This window comes from Callithrix jacchus, chromosome 11 (genome assembly GCF_049354715.1).
Source record: "Callithrix jacchus isolate 240 chromosome 11, calJac240_pri, whole genome shotgun sequence".
In the NCBI taxonomy this organism is placed as follows: Eukaryota; Metazoa; Chordata; class Mammalia; order Primates; family Cebidae; genus Callithrix; species Callithrix jacchus.
Genome location: NC_133512.1, coordinates 29,264,660 through 29,277,184, shown reverse-complemented (window position 1 = coordinate 29,277,184; position 12,525 = coordinate 29,264,660).

Below are 12,525 nucleotides of genomic sequence, written 5' to 3'. Positions count from 1 at the left end.
CACAGGGAGAAACATCTGATACTTGCTGGCTACATGGGAGCATATCCCACCTGGGCATGCATTGGGGCAGCCAGCTTCAGGGCCTGCAGTGATGTTTGGGGACAAGTGGGCTGTGGGGCCACCAAAGAGGTTTCTATAGTGTCCAAGGAGGAGACTGTACCACCCATGGTGTACTCATTAGGAGTTAGGGATAAGGGAATTTAAATGGGAGTTCTGGGAGGCCCACCTCTGATTAACCAGCTCTGATTTTGGCCTTCACTTGTGTCAGAAACTTTTGTCCATGTGCAATTGACATGTCATCTTAGTAGCATTCAATCTACCTGCAGACTGGTGACACATTCTGCAAATTAGAGCTTCATTGCAATTTTTTTTAAAGTAGATACAGGGTCTCACTAAGTTGCCCAGGCAGGGCTTAAACTCCGCTTCAAGCTGTCTTCCCACCTTGGCCTCCCAAAGTGTTGAGATTACAGGCACAAGCTAGTGTCCCCAGCCTCATCATGATTTTTAAACACTTAATATACAAAGTGTGACTGGACTTGACACACATTCACATTTTCACATGAAACCCTGTATTACATTTGTCAAGGAATGCTAACCACTTTAAAAATAATTTCAACAATGACAAAATTTTGAATGGTTATAAATATGGTTCTAACTTTTTTAGCCACTGATTTTGGTGAGCACAATTGCTATAATCATCAAGAATTTGAAGACATCATCATTAAAAACCTGCATGAGAAATTATGTTTAACCATTTCAACCCTAAAAGCTGATTAGGAAGCTTTTTTTAAAATCAGCAATCTTGAGTTTCTTATTTTAAATATTTAAAAATCTTTTATTTAAAATTTTATACAAATTCAGTAATTCATATATTTTTAAATATTTATATTTATTTTTCCTACTGTAATTATATGATATGAAGATAATACTATAAGTTATTTTCTCTAAGCCTCATATTGATGTCTCCAAATCACCCTCTCCCAGGTTAGTAGAGAGTTCTATGCAAATATAATCATTTTCTATGTGGCAAGTCATAAAAAATATTTGGAAGCACTGGCTCAGACCGTCTGCCATCCATCCATAGAGGCCGGGCATGTAACAATCCCCAACACATTGAGCTTCCTTTGGCAAAGATGTAGAAATGGACAGCAGCCCAACAGCATCTGCCACAACGGGTTGTAAGTGTCCACTGCACTGGATTTGGGGCATTGATTAACTGTGTATGCTTTTCTCTTCAGCTTTCATTAAAGGTAGGCAAAGACTAGACCTCCTGTTCAAAGCAGTTAAACAGAGCTTCTTGCATTGCGCTATCCACCTGGGATATGTCTTGGAGAATGGCCCAATTACCTTCAAAACAATGTAACAAAATAACTCCATTTTGAACCGAATTCTTTGCCAACCATAAGCTAAACATTCTGGCTGAACTGGAAGGGCTACGCTGCTTCGTATTTCTTTGCCATTTTCCAGCCTCTGAGAGCAGAACATCTCATGCAAAGCCATACTAGCTCCATCATGGGGACAGCTGAGTCAGCTTTGATCACCTTAAATTCTATATTATTTATGGCCATCACTTTTCAACGTTCGGTGTCACTTGCCCATCATTTATTTAGCACTGACGGTGTGCTAGTACTATCGAGGGTACTGCTGGCCTAGCATGCAGGGAAATGATGCACTGAAACTGGACAGATGAAAGGTCGTGAATATTTGGGTCTTATTCTGGGGAGGTGATTTGTCTAGTAGGGCAGAGTGCTAGAAAGACTGAAGAAGGAAACAAGCAAGATGGTAAAGGTCCAAAGAACTTAAACTCTGTACTGTAGACAACAGGAAGCTGTCAGAGATTTTAAAGCCGGGAATAGTTTGATTTTTGCTTCCTTTTTTCTTTTTTTCCTTGGGCAAACTTATTTGATAGAGCTGATTTTTGAGATATGTTTAATTTTTTGTTTTTTTAACCAAACTGATCTGGGAGTAGGGTGAAGCAGCAACATGCCATGTTGTATTACAACGGTTTCCCATTTCCAAAGTGCTTTCACACATTCCCTTTCTGGTGTTCCTTAGTTTTCAGCAAATTAATTTGGGCAGGTACCAAGAGAGATACAGCTAGGTGAACTTTCCCTCTAATCAGGCACATGCTTTCAGAGCAACAAGCAAGAGTGTGAAGTGTGGCTCCCAACTGCCTGTGTCTGTAGCTTGGCTTTACCACTTTCTAGCTGTCTGATCCTGAGCAAGGTGTTTAAACTGTGTGCCTCAGTTTACTAATATGCAAAATGTGGATAATAAGAGCATCTACTGCATAGAATTGCTCAAAAATTAATTTAAAAATGAATACATATATATATATATAGCCCTTAAAATGTTTAGTCTATAGCAAGTTCTTAAAATTTTATTACTTGTGATATTTTTAATCTCAGAGTTCATATATTTTAGAAATAAATTACATACATACATATTCATGTACATAGATATACACATGCATATACACATACACACTTGCCACATGATTTCCCCCACTAGAATTAAGATCCCTGGGAAGAGAGTAGGTGCCAGCTACGGTAAAATGGTATAGCGTAGCCCCAATAAATATTTGTTGAATTAATGAACTGTGGGTGAGACCACACTATGCAAACCTTTTTGTCTTCCTTCTGGGCAATCACAGGGGGATCATGTTTCCTAAGCTCACTACGCCCACGTGGGGACACATGATATGTTATAGCCAATGGAGTGTGCTCTGGCCCCTAACACCTCTGCAAGATGCCCTAGACTCATGTCACTCCCCTGACAAGGATCTTGCAGAGGATTCAGAGGACCTACAGGAGGATCCCTGAGTCACTACATGTAAGAGGGATGCCCAAGAGAGCTGACCAGCATGTTGGAATTTATAGAAACAAGAAGTTAACTTCTATTTTGTTAATCTACAAAGATTTTTTGTTTTGTTTTCAATAGCAGTTAACCTAGTTTGAGTAATGCAGAAGAAAAAGGACATTTACTTTCATGCTTTTTTCTAGCAGCAATAAGCAATAATAGCAAAGTCAGACTTAAAACTGGAAGCAAGCTTCAGAGAGCAGGTGGTTCAAATTTCTCTTCTACAGTGTGAAATCAGAGGCCCAATGTGGTTAAATGACTCAGTCAAGGTCACACAATTGAAACTGGACACCAGGCCTCCTGATTCCTAGGCCGATGTTTTATTTTGCTTTTTCTGTTGGCCCTAGGAATTAAATGTATTATTGCCTTCCAAATTGAGTGCATAAAAACAACAAAGTAAGAATATTATCTTTTAAAATAAAAAAGGGAAAGAAAATGGCATTTAACTGAACCTCAAGTAAATAAAAACTGGCTACAGATTAACTTTTAATTCATTCAAATGAAAATCTGTCAATATTGTCCCAATTACATGGCCTAATTTGCCTATTTGGGTAAGCAGCTTGCCTCTCAAATCCTGGGAACTTTGAAACGGGAGGCCCAGTTACTGCAATAGTCTCTAAATCCAAGCACTGGGCACTAAGCATTAGTGACAGAATGATGATACTTACTCCACTGCGCCTGGGCCAGTTCTTGATTAAATCAAATAGCATTAACTAATAAAAGATTAAAATATTTAGATTCAAATTAGAGAGTTTCCAAAACAATCTCCCAAAGCCACTTAGTTTTATTTATTTTCTAAACAATTTTCAAGTTCTTTTGAACAGCAAAGTAGAGCACAAGTTCATCAGGGATAATAAAAATAAAAATTGCAAATGAACAATGCATTAAGGAGCACTCTTTAAATACACAAATCCCATGAGTCAGTAGAAAGTATAATTGACATGAAGTCAGCACTCATAGGCCTGAATGCTGGTTCTCTCCTTGGCTGTTAAACTTGAAAATTAACCTCTCAAGGCCTCAGTTACTGCATTTGTAAAATGAGGAAAACAATATGTATGTCATGAGATGTCTATGAGATGTTACATGAATGCCAGTGCAGTGCTTAGAAAAATGTTAGTTTTGCAACAGTAAGGAAAAGCCCGCAGATTAAGAAACTCAGACTTCCCCCATGTTAGCTATAAAACATAACCACTGAGTATGTTGATGGTAGGAGAAGTTCAAAAAGTCAACCATTTCATGGAAGTAGCCAGATTTGTCTTTGGCTAATGTGGATGCTGAAAACCCAGGTTGAAGGGATTCAGAAAGGACCAGGAAGGAGACACTTACCCGGCACTCCTGATCTCTGCAAGGCTATTGTCCCTACACTACCATCACTTCCTTACTTGCTGAATCACTGCTCCATAGAACACTCTACTTCAGTCTCTACCTAAAAAATTTCCCTTCCGCACAAGTTCTTCTGCTGGCTTATGACCAACTAGAGAACCTAGTCTAGTATCCTACGAGTGCCTTAAATACAGGAGATGCTCAATGAAAGTTTATTAAACTGCCTGCTCAGCAGCTCACTGGGATTGAATATGTACCTGGCATTGAAAAGAATTGAAATTATACACATGAAGGCAACTGACATGTTCATGTAAAAAGAACCACCAGGTATCATCCTTTCCTTGGACTGGGAACTACTTATCACTAACACACTCGTAATTCAAAAGCAGCCATGGGGGTCACTGCCTGATTTTTCCTAATCATTTTCATGTACCAGAGGCAAGGGGAAGGTTCACAAAACTACAGTTGACTCTAAAACCCAAAACTCAGTTAATGAGATTTATTTGAAAACTAAAGACAAACTGACAATTTGGCACAGGAGAAAGAAGCCTGTCTCAGAGACAGATTTGAAAAATAGCAAAGGAGAGTATTTGTGACATAATCTCCAGCTACAAACTAGAGTATCAGGATCACTTAGATCAAGGGGAGAGAAACACAAAACCCCTAGCTTAGTATGTGGCAGCAGTTATATAAGCCAACAAAACATTTGATGATATGGCCATAAGATAACAGAATAAAACAATGATCAGAAGAAACGAATGTGATACTTTACGACTCCACAACTGCACTGATGCATGCCCATGAAGCTGGCCCTGGCAGTCATGAACCAGCCTCACTGGCATCACCTAGGAGCTGGTTAGCCATGCAGAGTCTCAGGCCCTGCCCCAGACGTAATGTACCAGAATCTGCATTTTAAGAGGAACCCAGGTCATCCATGAACACCTTAAACTTTGATATCTTTTAGAGTTTCTCCATCAGGAGGCCTTGGTTTGGAGACCTTAGTTATACAAAGGACGTAGTAGAAACAGAACTGAAGGGTCTAAGAAGACCACAGACATTCACTGATATGGTGCATGTTTCTCATCCACTCATAAACGGACTGCCTCTACAGCTTATTTCTAATTCAGCCTTTCTCTGCTCCTTTTTCATTCCTCTCTTCAACACTGGCCTCAGACCTTCTTTTTACCCAGTAACACTGCTTGGTTCTAACTTATGCCTCTGGTCTCCATTAGGAAGAAATATTTTACATGTTGAATGCCTACTTTAAATTTTTTATAAAGTACAACTCATTCTGTTGGTAAACAACACTCATAAATAGGAATTCGCCCTTTCCCCGGGAATAGAATCCAGCATTTCAGGTTGCATTTCTCTACCACTTACTCTAATTAAATCCATCTAAGAATGTCATAAAAAGTCTACTTTCTGGTAGAGATCAGCTAGTTTTCTGAAGAACAGAAATCAGAGGAGATTTTTTTCTTTTTCTTTTTTTTTTTTTTTAGTTGATCAATAATTATGAGAGAAAAGCTTCCATTAAATTCATTGGACTGTTGGGGGCACCTATGGGATCTCAGAAATCACTGAATTTAGTGACTCTCAAAGTGTGATCCTGGGACCAACAGCAGCTCCATTACCTGGGAACCTGTAAGAAATGCAAAATTACATGCCCTTCCTCAGACTCTTTAAACCAGAAACTCTAGGAGTGAGGCAAGCAAGCTGTCTCTTCACTAGCCCTCAAGGAGACTCAAATTTGAAAACTCCTTGGAGTTTCAAAAACTTCTTTTAACATCGTTAATTTAATATACCCCACCAGGAAGACAAACAGCAAGGGTGCCAAGGAGCTTACATAGAACAAACTAGAACACACTGCAAATGTTTCCAGCTAGAATCACGGTTCCCATCCTAAGAGCCAGGCTACTCAAGAGCAAGCCTGGAGGCATTCCATTGTTTAAAGATTTGGGTACAAGTACTTGTTTCCCAAGGTGGTTTTAATTGATAGGAAACATTGAAATATTTATGTATATGATACTGTTTTCCAAGCAGACACTGTTTTATAATCAGCTAGCCAACTAGAGAGTATCTAAGAGGATCCTGGCCATTTCTCAGAGTAGCTACAACGGGTGTTGCTGCTCTCATTTGAAGATTTAAAGGAAATGTTCTGCTCCTGGATCCTTTCATTTTATTCTTGTTAAATTGCAGTTTCAGGTTACAAAACACTTAATAATCAAACAGGGTGGTTCTACATCCTATAGTACATTCAGCTCTTTCAGCTAATGGATACATTTCTACTCCCCTTCCAAGTATTCACTTTTAAGAAGCATTTGAACTCCACTTTCATATGCAAACAGCCAAATCAAACAGTGGTTCTCCAGAACAAGGGGGCACAGGTCGGGGCTATGTGACTTTTATGTTCAGGAGTCCGTTACACCAGCTACAGGAGATGCACTTAGGTAAAGCACATTAGTCTCTAACAGCTGTCTTTATGACAAGGGGAAAACCAGCATCTTAATACCCACCTGCAGTTTTATTATCGAGTTAATCAAATGTTTAGTATCAGGATGTATATTAAAGGCATGTTGCTTAGTATAAGCCAAGATCCTTCTTTCTCCTTCCTAGTTTGTTCTGCAGGCCACACTATGCCATCTTAGGAAAACTACCCTTTAAAGCTGATAAAATATTAAATAGATGTGTTCTGATACTGTTATGTAAGCAAATACCAAGGGAAGTCCAACAAATGAACCTGAGCAGGCCAGTTTCTAAGGACTGAGAAAACAATGAGCAGTGGCCATGGTGCTGATACCGAGAAGAGATTGTGAAGGTGGAGACAACCTCAAGCTCAGAGCCCAAACGCCCCAATATACTTCTTCAAAAGCAATTCTCCAACGTGATTGTCTCCTTCCTTTAACTTGATTCAAGAAAAGTTGCATCTAGGTGAATTTCACTTAAGAAAAATTAAAATAGTTGTGCCTCTAACACTGTAATCACAGGAAAAGGTAAAGAACAGGTGATCTTACAAGGCTAAGCTCCTTTAGCTTACTTCAAATATCTTTCAGGAACCAAATGACTATACATAGGTATGTGTACACACATATGTGTGCATGCATGCAGAAGTGTGTATTTCTCCTTAGTGGGGAGAATCCCTGAAACAATCGTACTCTTTCTTGGTGCTCTTTTTCTGAGAAGGAAGGAAGGAAAGGAAAGGAAAGGAGAGAGAGAGGAAGGAAAGAAACCTATTAAGTCATGCTAAATTAAGCTTTGAGAATGAGAGGATCGAATAATTCTATAAGATCTTTGTCACAGATAGCTACTGTCTGGGGCCAGTGGCTGAGGCAGTAAAAGAATGTACCAAGACAGTTGTAGGTAAAGAAAGGCAGGTTTATTAAAGTATGAAAATACATGGCAAGGTTTCAATGGGCAGCACAGCAGAGAAGGGGCTGTCTGCAAAGAGGCAGGGGCTGGAAAGAAGTTTTCTAGGGTCATGCTGGAGCTCGCTTCATAGGGAACAAGGTCATTGTGTCCTAGGAAGAAGGTTCTGTGCCTGTGGGTTTGCCATTAGACATCTCTCAGAGCAATTGCTCATTGTTCTTTCCCACTTGGGGTCCTTCCCGGACTGTGCTTCTTCCACATTCTTGCTTATTTATCGTACCAGAACTCCACAATCTTTTTCCCAGAGATTGCCAAAGAACTTCCTTCCTAATGAACCATTTAGTCTCCCGGATTCGTGGATCCCTTCTAGAAGCACAACTCCCAAATCTGTAACTTGGAACATAATTACTCTCATGATATCCTGCCCCAAACCCCTGGAGCACCATGCCTGCCCTAGTCCTTATATCTCAGTCCCTAGTTCAGCGCCTGGAGCATGCTCAAGTCATTGGCTAATGATTTGTGATTAATCCAATACTGGGATGTGCAAACTTGTTGCTGCTTCTTATTCCCCCTGTCAGGCATGGCAAGATCACGCCAGCTAGGTGTTTCAGAGCTTCCATTCATATTTCCCATGCCTTCAACCCCAATTCTAATTAGTTAGCAAACCCTAGTAAGTTTGCTTAATAATAAAACTTGAACCTGCCTCCCCTTTACTGGGTCCACTTCCTTTTGTAGAATCTCATTAGCTCTGAGCTGGATGACTGCAATGCCCTATCTAGCCTGCCCTGATCCCATTCATGTCCCTGCAACTACCAAACTGCCAACCCAGTATTGTTTTAAAGCACCGATCTCCCCTGTGTCTGTCAACCTCTCCCTCCACCCCATCTCTTTCTCTTTGACATCTCACACAAATACACATACCCACCACACATGCTTGTGTACACAGTCAGTCACACACCTACCCCCCCATGCACTCCTACCCCGACTCAGACACCTTCAATAGCTCTTCTGTGTCTACCAAGCAAAGCCCAGATTCTGTAACATCCAGATATGATTCTGTGGAATCACCCTAATGTACCTTTTCCCTCCATCTTTCTCCATCATCTATAGCCTCTTCCCCCTACATTCTGTCCTCACCATCTCAGTGATGCCTTTTCCCATGCAAGACCTGCATCTTCTCCGGGGATGGCTTTGCTCATACAGTTCCCACTTGCAGGAATCCCACCACTGATCCTCTACGCTGATTGCTGCCTGCCAAGCTCCTGCATGCTCCAAGCCAGGTCCACTGCCTTCTCTTCCACAAAGCCTTTCCAAAAATTGCCAATTAGAGTATTATCTATGTGGCTACTTTCACAGTGCTTCAGCTGTGTCTTCATTAGAGCATTATCGAAATCATATCAATATTTATATGTTTGTCTCTCTCTCCCATGAAGCTATAGCATCTGTGAGATCAGTGTTATAGCTTACTCATTTCTATAAACCCCTATGGCACCTAGTACAGAGCTTGGCACTGAGAAAAGGCTCAGAAATGTGTTTGAATAGATGCCATTGACTTCCATAGTGTCAGAAATATACACAATCTATCTGCCTACTGTCTATCTGCCTACTATCTATCAATCTATCATCTCTATTATCTATCTGGCATGTACATACACATAGTTGGCCCCTACATAAAATGAAAAAAAAAAACTATGTAAGGGCTCTGATACCTACATGCAAGGATATTTGGTCTAACAATGCACAGGCTGTGCCTTCATTTTCTCCTATAACTCCTTCAGGCAGTTCGCATAATAGACATGTGATTAACATGTAACTTGCAAGCTCCCTGAAAAAGCACATGTGAATTGAAATGCACAGCGCAGCTCCGGGCCATCTCTCACTGACTTTGCCTTGGGAAAGTCATTCATCCAGGAGTTCAGAGAGCTCTTCCAGCCCAAAACCACATGTCTGTGCTCCTTCAGGAGGTTGCATCGGGCTCTCTGGTTTGCCTCCATGCTTAATGGTGCCACTATCCCTTTGATTCAGTGGTTTCCCTTACCCCAAATCAGTCATTTCCTGACCTCATTCCTGATAGCCTTGGTGCTAACAAATTTTATCAGATAAGCGTGTTAAATGTTGTTGAATGTGGGAGGGGCTTTCTAAGTCTCCTGTTGGATTAGAGCCTCTGGTGACCTCACTGCCCTCCGCTGCCGGACTTTCTTCTGCTCAGAGCAGATCACTAACTCACCCTTTTGATATGGGCATTCTAATCTGCCTCCCAACTAAGCAAGCACAAACTTTGTCTCCATTCTCCTCAGTGTAACAAACCATTCTGGACAGTGGGCAAGGCTCAAAGGGGATAAACTGCAGAAATACTATTAAAATGCCGGAAAATTACATTGAAATGTTCTGAGCAAAAATGACATTTGGCCTAAAGGAAAAAATAGACACTGTAGAGCTAAATATGAAATTTTAAAATTGCTAAACATAAAAGCAAAATATTTGTTTTCATATTTTCCATGACTCCCAGCTCAAGGTGGAGAAAATTATCTTTCTTCCAGATAATTTCCTCCTGAGAGGCTGTAATTGGCAGCCAGAGAAGTCCTAATTCTTTGATTGGTACAAGCTGCTGAAAAGAATGTTTAATTAAATCCTATTTTCTGGAGATAAACAAGCTAGTTAGCTGCTATTTGCAGCTCTTCAATTCTGTCTTATCAGTGGTATTATCAGTTGAAGGAGATGTGGATTCATTTCATTCCCCATGAAAGTAGAAAAAAAGCCTGCCCAGCCTTATCCTCAGGTTGTTTATTGGTGAAATGTACTTGAAGAAAATAATCATATATGTCAAATGCCCTATAATATGTCCTAGATTTGAGAAGAATTCGAGTAATTCTAGCCTTTAACTTCCCTACAACAAGGCAGTAATGTTGATCAGTAACAATAATACTATCCAAGTCATGTTTTCAGTGCCTTCTCCTTCCCTTTCTCTCTCCCTCTCTCTTTCTAGGTAGACAGATAGATATAAATAGAGACAGCGAGGCATGCATATGTGTCTCTGCACATGCCAGTGGTCTGAATAACAGGAGTCCCCATCCAAGGCCACCCTGAGCTGCAGCCATGTTTGTGTAGGGACTGTCTCCAGGGAGCCGAAGTCGTAAGATGATGGCAGTAGAAAAGGGAGAGCTAAAGCTGGCTCTCCCTGATGTGATGATTTCTTCATCCCTACCTCTGCCTCTGAAAATCCAGTTTCTCTCTGCCACTTCTAGAGAACAAAGCACTCCCACCCACACACCAGCATTCCCTTTCCAATTTATGTTCACTTATCTGAACCAACATGAATAGAACTATTGGGCCAAGCTCCTGGAATCAGGCTAACATTTATTCATTTATTAAGTCAGTTATTGTAAGTGAACTGAGCTTTAAGAAAACTCACTTAAAAGGTAAAGAGATAAGTAAGACAAAGACACAGTTATTGCCTCGATTCACAATCCAGCAGTGAGTGCACATAGGGAATGTTAGACCAGAGGTGTTCGAGACGCGGGCCCAGGGCTGGAGGCCGAGAGCAAGGGTGATGGATTGATCTGGTGGGCTTCAGGGAAGATGGGGTGCTTGAGCAGAGGGGACTCTCGTGGAGGTTCTCAATGGGCATAGGGGAAGTGGGATTTATGACAGAAATGCAACCATTGCCAATAGAGTGGAAAATGAACACTTTACAGATGACATCATAACAATAGAAACTTTCTTAAGCATAGCTTTTAGGTTTTTGTTTCTTCCAGAGACAAATGATAGTTTCTAAATGTGACTACAACAATACCTCTCATCCCATGTATCTTTCTGCTGTGCCCCAGTAAGAGATGGAGTCTATATGTCCACAGCCCTTGAATGTGGGCGGGCCCTGTGGCTGTATTCACCAACAGAATTCAGTGGAATCAACACTCACTGTTCTGGGCATGGCCTTTAGCTAGCTTGGCTTCTTCCACTTGCTGCTTCTTAGGAGCCAGCCAAGCCACATGAAAAGGTCCTGGAGGATGAGATGCCATGTGGGAAGGGATGGGGCATGGGTGAGAGATTGAGAGAGAGAGAGATGCCAAGGAGCACAGAGGTAGCTGACATGTAAGTGGAGAAGCCATCATGGAAGAGAGCCTCTGGCCTCCAAAGCCCAAGCTAATGTCACACGGATCAAAGATGAACTGCCCAGCCAAGCCCTTCCTGAATGCCTGACCACAAAATGGTGAGCAAAATAAAATCTCTGGCTTAGCTTCTACATTTTGGGGTACTTTGTGCAGTGACACATTCACTGAAACACCAAGATCCTAAGATGGATACTTAATTCTTAGGGAAATGGATTCTTAACACGACTTAGGATGTTGGCCTGTTAGCCCATACATATTAAAAAAGAAACCTGAATCCCTCTGTGTTCCCTTCTACTTGGTGTGCTTGACTCTCCTTCGGAGACCAATGATCTTCTTTTATGTAGGTCAAAGGTAAACACTATTGCAATTCATAATATTCCTTCCTCATGGGCAAAAGATCTTTTGTGGAGTCTGTGGAAGCTAGAAGCTAGCAGTATGTTGTCTTCTTTGTGCCCCAACCTCTAAATAAAAAGTTATTTTAGTGTTAGCTTGTCAAATAATGGAGAATACATTTTTTGTTCATATTTTATGTCCAAAAGTATAAACTCTAAAGGTATACTCCTGCACAGATTAATAGACTTAGGTCTTTATCTGATGTCAAGAGCATGGTTACCTGCTTTGAAGGCTTTTGAAGTCCCTCAAAGAGCAAAGTCACATTCCACTGTGGTGTCTTACAGGTGACTAGGCTAGAATCATGTGCTATGTGACTAAGGGTCCCCATTCCACCAAAAACTGAGGTGTCCCCAGAGCTTCCCAAAAAATTGTTAACTCACCCAATACATTATAAATGTGTTAAGATAGACTGAAATATTCAGCCTTATTTCGTCTTTCCCTGCCCCCTCCCCATCCCCAGCCCCAGCTGAGTCCA